Source organism: Sinohyriopsis cumingii, chromosome 17, assembly GCF_028554795.1.
Source record: "Sinohyriopsis cumingii isolate HCF-2022 chromosome 17, ASM2855479v2, whole genome shotgun sequence".
Lineage (NCBI taxonomy): Eukaryota > Metazoa > Mollusca > Bivalvia > Unionida > Unionidae > Sinohyriopsis > Sinohyriopsis cumingii.
In genome coordinates this window covers 1,059,826-1,073,586 of record NC_142977.1, presented here as the reverse complement: position 1 = coordinate 1,073,586, position 13,761 = coordinate 1,059,826, and positions in this window count along the sequence as shown.

Below are 13,761 nucleotides of genomic sequence, written 5' to 3'. Positions count from 1 at the left end.
TTGCCAATATTCTCAGTCACAAAATCACCACCGTGGTTACTATTCCGCCCAACCCATGAATCAATAAATAACTAAACAAAATAAAGAAAATATATTTTTGTTGTTGAAAAATCCCAAATTAAATGTCGCACTGCCAATTTTCGGAATTTTCAGAATAGATTAAATGACTAAAGAGCTATGTGTCATGGCCGTTCATCACTGCATACAGACGGTCTATGTCATGGTCGTACATCACTGTATACAGACGGTCTATGTCATGGTCGTACATCACTGTATACAAAAGGTCTATGTAATGGTCGTACATCACTGTATACAAAAGGTCTATGTCATGGCCGTACATCACTGTATACAGAAGGTCTATGTCATGGCCGTACATCACTGTATACAGAAGGTCTATGTCACGGCCGTACATCACAGTATACAGAAGGTCTATGTCATGGCCGTACATCACTGTATACAGAAGGTCTATGTCATGGTCGTGCATCACTGTATACAAAAGGTCTATGTCATGGTCTACATCACTATATACCGAAGGTCTATGTCATGGTCTACATCACTGTATACAAAAGGTCTATGTCACGGCCGTACATCACAGTATACAGAAGGTCTATGTCATGGCCGTACATCACTGTATACAGAAGGTCTATGTCATGGTCGTACATCACTGTATACAAAAGGTCTATGTCATGGTCTACATCACTATATACCGAAGGTCTATGTCATGGTCGTACATCACTGTATACAGAAGGTCTATGTCATGGTCGTACATCACTGTATACAGAAGGTCTATGTCATGGCCGTACATCACTGTATACAGAAGGTCTATGTCATGGTCTACATCACTGTATACAGAAGGTCTATGTCATGGCCGAACATCACTGTATACAGAAGGTCTATGTCATGGCCGTACATCACTGTATACAAAAGGTCTATGTCATGGTCTACATCACTGTATACAGAAGGTCTATGTCATGGCCGAACATCACTGTATACAGAAGGTCTATGTCATGGCCGAACATCACTGTATACAGAAGGTCTATGTCATGGTCGTACATCACTGTATACAAAAGGTCTATGTCATGGTCTACATCACTATATACCGAAGGTCTATATCATGGTCGTACATCACTGTATACAAAAGGTCTATGTCATGGTCGTACATCACTGTATACAGAAGGTCTATGTCATGGTCGTACATCACTGTATGCAAAACGTCTATGTCATGGTCTACATCACTGTATACAGAAGGTCTATGTCATGGTCTACATCACTGTATACAAAAGGTCTATGTCATGGTCTACATCACTGTATACAGAAGGTCTATGTCATGGCCGAACATCACTGTATACAGAAGGTCTCTGTCATGGCCGTACATCACTGTATACAGAAGGTCTATGTCATGGTCGTACATCACCGTATACAGAAGGTCTATGTCATGGCCGTACATCACTGGATCCAGAAGGTCTATGTCATGGTCTACATCATTGTATACAGAAGGTCTATGTCATGGTCGTACATCACTGTATACAGAAGGTCTATGTCATGGCCGTACATCACTGTATACAGAAGGTCTATGTCATGGTCGTACATCACTGTATACAGAAGGTCTATGTCATGGTCTACATCACTGTATACAGAAGGTCTATGTCATGGTCGTACATCACTGTATACAGAAGGTCTATGTCATGGCCGTACATCACCGTATGCAGAAGGTCTATGTCATGGTCTACATCACTGGATCCAGAAGGTCTATGTCATGGTCTACATCACTGTATACAGAAGGTCTATGTCATGGTCGTACATCACTGTATACAGAAGGTCTATGTCATGGCCGTACATCACTGGATCCAGAAGGTCTATGTCATGGTCTACATCACTGTATACAGAAGGTCTATGTCATGGTCGTACATCACTGTATACAGAAGGTCTATGTCATGGCCGTACATCACTGGATCCAGAAGGTCTATGTCATGGTCTACATCACTGTATACAGAAGGTCTATGTCATGGTCGTACATCACTGTATACAGAAGGTCTATGTCATGGCCGTACATCACTGGATCCAGAAGGTCTATGTCATGGTCTACATCACTGTATACAGAAGGTCTATGTCATGGTCGTACATCACTGTATACAGAAGGTCTATGTCATGGTCTACATCACTGTATACAGAAGGTCTATGTCATGGTCGTACATCACTGTATACAGAAGGTCTATGTCATGGCCGTACATCACCGTATACAGAAGGTCTATGTCATGGCCGTACATCACCGTATACAAAAGGTCTATGTCATGGTCTACATCACTGTATACAGAAGGTCTATGTCATGGCCGAACATCACTGTATACAGAAGGTCTATGTCATGGTCGTACATCACTGTATACAGAAGGTATATGTCATGGTCGTACATCACTATATACAGAAGGTCTATGTCATGGTCTACATCACTGTATACAAAAGGTCTATGTCATGGTCGTACATCACAGTATACAGAAGGTCTATGTCATGGCCGTACATCACTGTATACAGAAGGTCTATGTTATGGCCGTACATCACTGTATACAGAAGGTCTATGTCACGCCGGAAATCACAGTATACAGAAGGTCTATGTAATGGCCGTACATCACTGTATACAGAAGGTCTGTGTCATGGCCGTACATCACTGTATACAAAAGGTCTCTGTCATGGCCGTACATCACTGTATACAGAAGGCCTATGTCATGGTCTACATCACTGTATACAGAAGGTCTATGTCATGGTCTACATCACTGTATACCGAAGGTCTATGTCATGGTCGTACATCACCGTATACAGAAGGTCTATGTCATGGTCGTACATCACTGTATACAGAAGGTCTATGTCATGGTCGTACATCACTGTATACCGAAGGTCTATGTCATGATCGTACATCACTGTATACAGAAGGTCTATGTCATGGTCGTACATCACTGTATACAGAAGGTCTGTGTCATGGTCTACATCACTGTATACAGAAGGTCTATGTCATGGCAGTACATCACTGGATACAGAAGGTCTATGTCATGGCCGTACATCACCGTATACAAAAGGTCTATGTCATGGCCGTACATCACTGTATACAGAAGGTCTATGTCATGGTCTACATCACTGTATACAAAAGGTCTATGTCATGGCCGTACATCACTGTATACAGAAGGTATATGTCATGGTCTACATCACTGTATACAGAAGGTCTATGTCATGGTCTACATCACTATATACAGAAGGTATATGTCATGGTCTACATCACTGTATACAGAAGGTCTATGTCATGGCCGTACATCACTGTATACAGAAGGTCTATTTCATGGTCGTACATCACTGGATACAGAAGGTCTATGTCATGGTCTACATCACTGTATACAGAAGGTATATGTCATGGTCGTACATCACAGTACACAGAAGGTCTATGTCATGGCAGTACATCACTGGATACAGAAGGTCTATGTCATGGCCGTACATCACCGTATACAGAAGGTCTATGTCATGGCCGTACATCACTGTATACAGAAGGTCTATGTCATGGTCTACATCACTGTATACAAAAGGTCTATGTCATGGCCGTACATCACTGTATACAGAAGGTCTATGTCATGGTCGTACATCACTGTATACAGAAGGTATATGTCATGGTCTACATCACTGTATACAGAAGGTCTATGTCATGGCCGTACATCACTGTATACAGAAGGTCTATGTCATGGTCGTACATCACTGTATACAGAAGGTCTATGTCATGGCATTACATAACTGTATACAGAAGGTATATGTCATGGTCTACATCACTGTGTACAGAAGGTCTATGTCATGGCCGTACATCACTGTATACAGAAGGTCTATGTCATGGTCGTACATCACAGTATACAGAAGGTCTATGTCATGGCATTACATCACTGTATACAGAAGGTCTATGTCATGGTCTACATCACTGTATACAGAAGGTCTATGTCATGGTCGTACATCACTGTATACAGAAGGTCTATGTCATGGTCGTACATCACTGTATACAGAAGGTCTATGTCATGGTCGTTCATCACTGTATACGGAAGGTCTACGTCATGGTCTACATCACTGTATACAGAAGGTCTATGTCATGGTCGTACATCACTGTATACAGAAGGTCTATGTCATGGTCGTACATCACTGTATACAGAAGGTCTATGTCATGGTCTACATCACTGTATACAGAAGGTCTATGTCACGGCCGTACATCACAGTATACAGAAGGTCTATGTCATAGCCGTACATCACTGTATACAGAAGGTCTATGTCATGGTCGTACATCACTGTATACAGAAGGTCTATGTCATGGCCGTACATCACTGTATACAGAAGGTCTATGTCATGGTCGTACATGACTGTATACAGAAGGTCTATGTCATGGCCGTACATCACCGTATACAGAAGGTCTATGTCATGGTCTACATCACTGTATACAAAAGGTCTATGTCATGGTCTACATCACTGTATACAGAAGGTCTATGTCATGGCCGAACATCACTGTATACAGAAGGTCTATGTCATGGTCGTACATCACTGTATAGAGAAGGTATATGTCATGGTCGTACATCACTATATACAGAAGGTCTATGTCATGGTCTACATCACTGTATACAAAAGGTCTATGTAATGGTCGTACATCACAGTATACAGAAGGTCTATGTCATGGCCGTACATCACTGTATACAGAAGGTCTATGTCATGGCCGTACATCACTGTGTACAGAAGGTCTATGTCATGGTCGTACATCACTGTATAGAGAAGGTATATGTCATGGTCGTACATCACTATATACAGAAGGTCTATGTCATGGTCTACATCACTGTATACAAAAGGTCTATGTAATGGTCGTACATCACAGTATACAGAAGGTCTATGTCATGGCCGTACATCACTGTATACAGAAGGTCTATGTCATGGCCGTACATCACTGTGTACAGAAGGTCTATGTCACGGCCGTACATCACAGTATACAGAAGGTCTGTGTCATGGCCGTACATCACTGTATACAGAAGGTCTGTGTCATGGCCGTACATCACTGTATACAAAAGGTCTATGTCATGGCCGTACATCACTGTATACAGAAGGTCTATGTCATGGTCGTACATCACTGTATACAAAAGGTCTATGTCATGGTCTACATCACTATATACAGAAGGTCTATGTCATGGTCTACATCACTATATACAGAAGGTCTATGTCATGGTCGTACATCACTGTATACAAAAGGTCTATGTCATGGTCGTACATCACAGTATACAGAAGGTCTATGTCATGGCAGTACATCACTGGATACAGAAGGTCTATGTCATGGCCGTACATCACCGTATACAGAAGGTCTATGTCATGGTCGTACATCACTGTATACAGAAGGTCTATGTCATGGTCTACATCACTGTATACAAAAGGTCTATGTCATGGTCTACATCACTGTATACAGAAGGTCTATGTCATGGCCGAACATCACTGTATGCAGAAGGTATATGTCATGGTCGTACATCACAGTATACAGAAGGTCTATGTCATGGCAGTACATCACTGGATACAGAAGGTCTATGTCATGGTCGTACATCACTGTATACAAAAGGTCTATGTCATGGTCGTACATCACTGTATACAAAAGGTCTATGTCATGGTCGTACATCACTGTATACAGACGGTCTATGTCATGGTCGTACATCACTGTATACAGAAGGTCTATGTCATGGTCGTACATCACTGTATACAGAAGGTCTATGTCATGGCAGTACATCACTGGATACAGAAGGTCTATGTCATGGTCGTACATCAATGTATACAAAAGGTCTATGTCATGGCCGTACATCACTGTATACAGAAGGTCTGTGTCATGGCCGTACATCACTGTATACAAAAGGTCTATGTCATGGCCGTACATCACTGTATACAGAAGGTCTCTGTCATGGCCGTACATCACTGTATGCAGAAGGTCTATGTCATGGTCGTACATCACTGTATACAGAAGGTCTATGTCATGGCCGTACATCACCGTATACTGAAGGTCCGTGTCATGGCCGTTCATCACTGTATACAGAAGGTCTGTGTCATGGCCATACATCACTTTGTACAGAAGGTTGCAGCTGCTGTTGAAAACAGCCAACCAAACATCAACCAGTTTCCATTTTTACCGCAGAGTTTAACTGACGTACTTAAATCATAGCGTTAAAGGGAAATCTCTCCAAACCTTTCTCCATCCTCTTGCTGTTTTCACTTTTAACATGGAAAATCGTACAAAATCTTTAATTTGACAATCACTTAATATCACGGTCATACTTAAATCTTAGGATCGTATAAACAAAATTCAGGTTTAAAAAAAATATGATCTGTTTTCAATGTAATGTGGGCTACTCTGTTAGAAATATAATAAGGGTAACAAGAGAGCAGGTAAAGCTACCCCGCAGTCACCCATTTCTGAATGGAAAAGAGCATATATACGTCCTTGTGTATTATTTTAATCGAATTTTTGTATATATTTGGCAACATATATGGAATTAAAACTCCACATACAAATTTTGAAGCATCTGCCCTACCATTGTAGAGGGGCATTATTGATTTGGTAATTCTCAACCAAAATGCATACTCTTTTAATGTCTGAGTACATTGTTGCTGAGTGAATGGAATTCAAATCGGGCTCGGCAAATGTGGGTACGTGAGAAAACTTGGCAGTAGCTTCTAGTGGGTCGGTGGGTCTTTCCCAGATTTACCCGGGTTCTTCCTCCACCATTAATACTGGCCGCCATTTAGAGCATATCTTGTGTTGAAAATGGCGTCGAACCCTATAACAACAACGACAACATCAAATTCAAAACTGTAAAATGGCAGTATGATATTGTTCTGCTAGAAAGAAAAATTTGCAGCCGTTTTATAACTGATTTTGGACCCCATATTTTGAAGACACTAACTGTGTTTCCTTCATGTGCTTTTATAGAAGTTTGACATGTCTTTCCCTTCAAAGCGATGCAGAGACAGTTCCAGAACATTATTGAAAAGGCTTTAAAGAATTTTACCTGCCTGATTAGTATCGAGCAAAGAGCAGCCTTACGTCAACGCGTAATCGAAGGCAAAGTATGTCAATAATTATATCAGTGCGATGTGGCTGGAGAATTGTTTGAAACACTCCAAACGAAAATCGACAAAGCTAAGACAACGTATGATGCCAATTAAGGTCAAATGTTAGACGCTCACAACGACTCAGCAACAGCAACAAAACTTAATGGAGGAATTAGTATATCCCTCCCCAGAAGCTGGCATCCCAGAGATGATAGCCAGAGCTGAAGCGGAAGCGGAACTCAAAGAACAGACTAAAAAAGAAAAGGCCAAAGTGCAGTAACTTGAGCAGGAAGAACACAGCACGAGTGAAGATGTGCTGCAGATGAAACTAGGACTGGCGATGGGAAGCGAAAGAAAAATGCGCGAGCATGATATGAGAAGGAAAACGAAGCGTGCGAGGTTCTCACTGGGGAACTAAATCTAGAAGAACGACACGAAAGACCCGATCCCCAATGGCTTAAGCAATTTATTCAGCGAGATCTTCCTATCCTCGATGATACCATCCAGCCCACCGTCTCCAGAACCAACGATTACTTCATGCTCAAAATAGCACGTCAGATCATAACCCACATCACTAACAGTTATGGCACTTCGGCGATACACAAAACGAAGACTGAAAAAAAAAAAACGCATGTTGAGTCAGGTCAGTGGGATTTGAGACTACAATAAGTCTCTGGCGGAGGAGGAAAAATCAGAGAAAATACCTATCACGAAGAAACTCGAGCGCCCGCCTTCTACGCCCCCTCCACTCTTGCTGGATTAGAAGCTTCTCAATTCAACCACAAGAGCCTCCAAAAAAAGCGTTAAACAAGAAGTCAGCTGAAGAGATCGAGCAACAAAAAAAAAAAAAACGTGAGTAATTTGAAAAACCGATTTTAAGATTATGATCTTCAAATGAGCAAATTCACGTTGAGAAACAGGGAGAACATTACAAAATGGGAGTCAAAACTTCAAAAATGGGCCCAGTATGAAAAATAAAAACGTTTTATCAAGAATTGGTGACTGCTTTAGCACCTGTTACAACAAACGAGATTATGAAATTGGGGGAGAAAGCATATGACGAGTCCCTATTAGAGTTGATCAGGGAAGCCAAAACAAGTGAGCTGAAACAAGAGGAGAAACAAAGATCCACCCAAGGACAAGGACTCCGTCGTGTAGGCAGCATTTGCTACTTTCACACTCTCACTGCGATCATCGATAATGAGATGATCAAAATCCTCAGTCATCATCTGGATCAAAAGCTCGTCACATCAAATCAGTATTGCATTTGTACGAGGACGTTATATAGAAAACGAATGTCACTCAGTGATACCACGCTCTTGCTCGGCTCCAAGTCGGTCACATCCACGATGACGTATCATCCTTCCTTTGAACTGGGTCAGTAACCGTGATGCCATGATGTCCGCCTAAATCTGGAACAGCTTGTTTAACGTGACTGTAAAGAGCAATCGGTTTTCGAACGTCGTTGCGCTTCAATAAAACACAATCACGAGTTCTCCAGGAGGATTTAACATCACCTGCATCTCCACGGGAATCTCCTGACTTCTCATCGGCAACAGAGACGTCTCAGCCAATTGAACCTAATTACTCCAGCCTGCGGACTCGCATCAACATCGCAGGAAATTACATCGTGCCATTTGACATATCTAACTCTATCGGATCTCTCATTTAGCACGAGAACTTCTCTGATTCAAAATGACGTGTCGAAGAAGATATGCCCCTCAACATCACCGACGTCAATAATCTCCTCATCAACCGCTCGATCGCTCAGGGATCTCTGTCTTCCGTAGGCACGGCCTCCAACGTGATTTATTCCACCTCGATCAACGTCCCACCAGGGTCACTCATGCAACTTCGTGCCAATCCTTTCATTCACGAACACGTACGCGAACTCGGAAATCACCATGTGGCTCACAGTTCAGTCTGGAAATGCCATCGATAACATCAACGAAAGAATCAGCTATTATCTGCATGTGCGTCGTAGAGTAGCCTAAAAAACTGTTTGTAGTTAAAAATAAAACAACACTGAGACCCTCACGTGTACAACGACTTAAAATCTTAGGTAGATTTGTTCTTAGTACGAGCAGACCTTCCAGGCATCTCCACTAGAGGCCTACCCATTGCTCTCAAGTTCACCGAAGCTGGAGCCACAAGAGCATCCTCTTCCACAGGGACAGCCGTATGAAACATATAGCCAGAAAAATCATGCCATCAGCCACGCCGACTCCCGTGGCAGAGATGCCTGTCTCCAGAGAGGCAAAGCAGGCGCTTAACAAAACCCGCGAGATCCTTAGCGAGAGATCCAAAAGATTTTTACAGGACCTGGACAAAAAGGTCAGCATGCATGCACCCTCCTTAGGTGCTGTCATGTCCGGATATGGATTAAAAGATTATGGTAATTTTTATCACAATATTATAGCACGCACCGTGTATTCGAGATTTAATTCCGATTATCTCCGTCTCTTGTACTGGAAAGAGATGTACCCGCTAAATACATGAACAAAGCAGGTGGAGGCAGAGTTCCTGACAACAGACAGTTTACCATGAAGTGGTTGTCTCTGAGGATGACTAAAATCACTCCCTCCACCACGCACATACTCGAACTGGAAACAACATTAGCCAGATTCACAACAAACTGTACTTTGAATAACACCTCATCTACAGACAACAGTTTCTTGCAGCTGAGATCACCCCGTCGTGGAGAGTCGCCACCAATCCAGGCGGAGAACTTACGAGACACGTCTTCTTGGCCCTTCAATTGGTAGCTTAGCGTGCGGATCAAAGAGAACACAAACACATCTTCCACAACGTCAGTCTGCCCCGTATTCGCTTTCGCATTAACTCTAGACAATATCCGGAGCGAGAACTCGAATGAAACTTCGCTGTGAGCACACGAAATTATTCTTGTGCCTACATGATGCTGATGGAAACCATGCAAAATTATCGAAACGTCTATACAGACAAGCAAGTCTCGCTGGATGATTTCGCTAACCTATATCTCATCTTCCACTTCGATATCTCCAAACATACCGAACTTCTCAAAGACTCTCCTTCTGCCATTGAAATCCAATGGACTGTGGCTCCACCCAGCTATTACCTTTGGTATGCCATCGCCACATCAGACCGATTCATAACGCTGGATGTCCTCAGTGGAAAACTAAATATCCTTGTACAGACACCTCTGTTATCATACAAGATGGCCCCCTTAGGACTGACTGAGGCCACGGGAGCCATCACCGGAGCTACTAAAAAAGCAGTTATGGACACCGGTATGCGTAGACGGAAACATCAAAAGAAAATAGCATTTCATATAACGTCATCATGTCGTACGTTCCAGTCGAAGTCGCGTTATCTACACAGGAGAAAATATACCTCTGTGGCTGCCACTCATAAAAGGCCTGTTTCCATAGGATTGAAGGTCTCAGTCCACGTATGAACCGATCGTCTCATGCTGACCCAGCGACAGATCACTTCCGTCGCTAAACATACGGCAGCTAGAAAAGACGCAGCTCTCTAAATCCATGAGGATTTATTGGACCTCTTCTCTCAGACTTCGCTGAAACCTTACTGCCAGGATTGCTTGGTACCGTAACAAAAACTTCAACAGCCAGGCATCACGCCCGGCAAGTGATTTGTCAGAAGGTCTTAAGCAACTTTGATCTCGACTATCTCTTAAAATCAACTCATTTCCGATGAAAATTCTACAAAGATCAACTTCCAGAATATATCAGAACTGATGAGAGCTGCGTCGTGATCCTCCACAATTATTACGATGGTCATGGAACGGATTGGGTCTCTAGCTTCAATGATTCTCATTCTGACGACGTTGAATATTTCGATTCGATTGGCTTACCTCCACCAGATGAAGTCATACACCATCTCAGCGCAGCACATAAAGGAGCGGTGTATAACTCCTTACAGCTTCAGAAGGTCGAAGAATGCACACGTGAATGGTACTGCGTGGATTACATACAGGATAGACGCCAAGGAAAATCACCCGTCAAAACACGTTTAGATCTTATATAGTACCAAGGACTCGTGTAAAGCCAAAACGGAGAGTGTCGACCCCTTCGAGGTGGTCACTAAACATAATCGACATATGATCAAGTCGAGGTGTGCCGTTTGTGGTTCTACAAAAGCACACATAGTCACCGGTAAAGCTTAGTTCCATGGATTTGTATATAAAATGTATCACTGTAGGCACTTCGAGCTTGATACGAGCTGTGAAAACCTTCGGGTAGAAAGAAATCTGTGCATGGGAGATCATAAAGGATGTGGACAAATTCTCAGAAGAGCCATGGATGTCCAATAATTTATAGGAAAACGTCCAAGACCTTGAGGCAGATGGACTTTACCAGGACATAAATACACAGGGCCGTGGAACCCCTTAGAACAACAACTGGATGAAAAGGATCAGTCTCTTCCAGGTTAGGAACACTACACGGTGTCGATGCCATCTCCATGCATCACGATATATGTTACCGAGATCATCCAGCGATAAAACGGGATGCGATCGAGTCATGCTGAGGGAATTAAAAGAACTCAAGCCTAAAATGTCAGAGAACATGTAGATAGAGCGCGTGGCATCATTGACACTAAACATAAATTGGGCGTTGGCATGCCAGAAGATCTCGCAGACGAACTGCATAAATTCGCACGCAAGCATTTACCACGACTCAGTCATCTCTGCAGACGTAGACGAAATACGGTCAGCGGATCTCGTCAATATGAGAGCTTATAGCGCATAGAATTATCATTCATGTTGTGATTTTCAAACGAATCATACATGCTATAATCAATCATAGATGTTCTGATCTTCAGACGAATAGTACATGTTGCGATCTTCAGACGAATAGTACATGTTTCGATCTTCAGACGAATAGTACATGTTGTGATCTTCAGACCAATCAATCATCTTGTGATCTTCAGACGAATCATACATGTGATTTTCAGATCAATCATGCACGTTGTGATATTCAGATCAATCATACACCTGATCTTCATATCAATCATATATGTTCTGATCTTCGGACGAATAGTACATGTTGTGATCTTCAGACCAATCAATCATGTTGTGATCTTCAGACGAATATTACATGTGATCTTCAGATCAATCATACATGTCGTGATCGTCAGACGAATCATACACCTGATCTTCATATCAATCATGTATGTTCTGATCTTCAGACGAATAGTACATGTTGTGATCTTCAGACCAATCATAAATTTTCTGATCTTCAGACGAATAGTACATGCTGTGATCTTCAGACCAATCAATCATGTTATGATCTGCAGACGAATCATACATGTTGTGATCTTCAGATCAATCATAAATTTTCTGATCTTCAGACGAATAGTACATGCTGTGATCTTCAGACCAATCAATCATGTTATGATCTGCAGACGAATCATACATGTTGTGATCTTCAGATCAATCATACACCTGATCTTCATATCAATCATATATGTTCTGATCTTCAGACGAATAGTACATGTTGTGATCTTCAGACCAATCAATCATGTTGTGATCTTCAGACGAATATTACATGTGATCTTCAGACGAATCATACATGTTGTGATCTTCAGATCAATCATAAATGTTCTGATCTTCAGACGACAAGTACATGTTTGTGATCTTCAGACCAATCAATCATGTTGTGATCTTCAGACGAATTATACATGTGATTTTCAGATCAATCATACATGTCGTGATCGTCAGACGAATCATACACCTGATCTTCATATCAATCATGTATGTTCTGATCTTCAGACGAATAGTACATGTTGTGATCTTCAGACCAATCAATCATGTTGTGATCTTCAGACGAATATTACATGTGATCTTCAGACGAATCATACATGTTGTGATCTTCAGATCAATCATAAATGTTCTGATCATCAGACAAAAAGTACATGTTGTGATCTTCAGACCAATCAATCATGTTGTGATCTTCAGACGAATCATACATGTGATCTTCAGATCAATCATACACCTGATCTTCATATCAATCATATATGTTCTGATCTTCAGACGAATAGCACATGTTGTGATTTTCAGACGAATCATGTACGTGATCTTCAGACGAATCATACATGTTGTGATCTTCAGATCAATAATAGATGTTCTGATCTTCGCACGAATAGTACATGTGATCTTCAGACGAATCATACACGTGATCTCCAGACGAATAGTACATGCTGTGATATTCAGACCAATCAATCATGTTGTGATCTTCAGACGAATCATACATGTGATCTTCAGATCAATCATACATGTGATCTTCAGATCAATCATACATGTTGTGATTTTGAGACGAATAGTACATGTTGTGATCTTCAGACGAATCAATCATGTTGTGATCTTCAGACCAATTAATCATGTTGTGATCTTCAGACCAATCAACCATGTTGTGATCTTCAGACCAATCAATCATGTTGTGATCTTCAGACGAATCATACATGTGATCTTCAGATCAATCATACATGTGATCTTCAGATCAATCATACATGTTGTGATTTTCAGACGAATAGTACATGTTGTGATCTTCAGACGAATCAATCATGTTGTGATCTTCAGACCAATCAACCATGTTGTGATCTTCAGACCAATCAATCATGTTGTGATCTTCAGACGAATCACACATATCGAAAGTAAAGTAGAAGTCTCTAATTTAT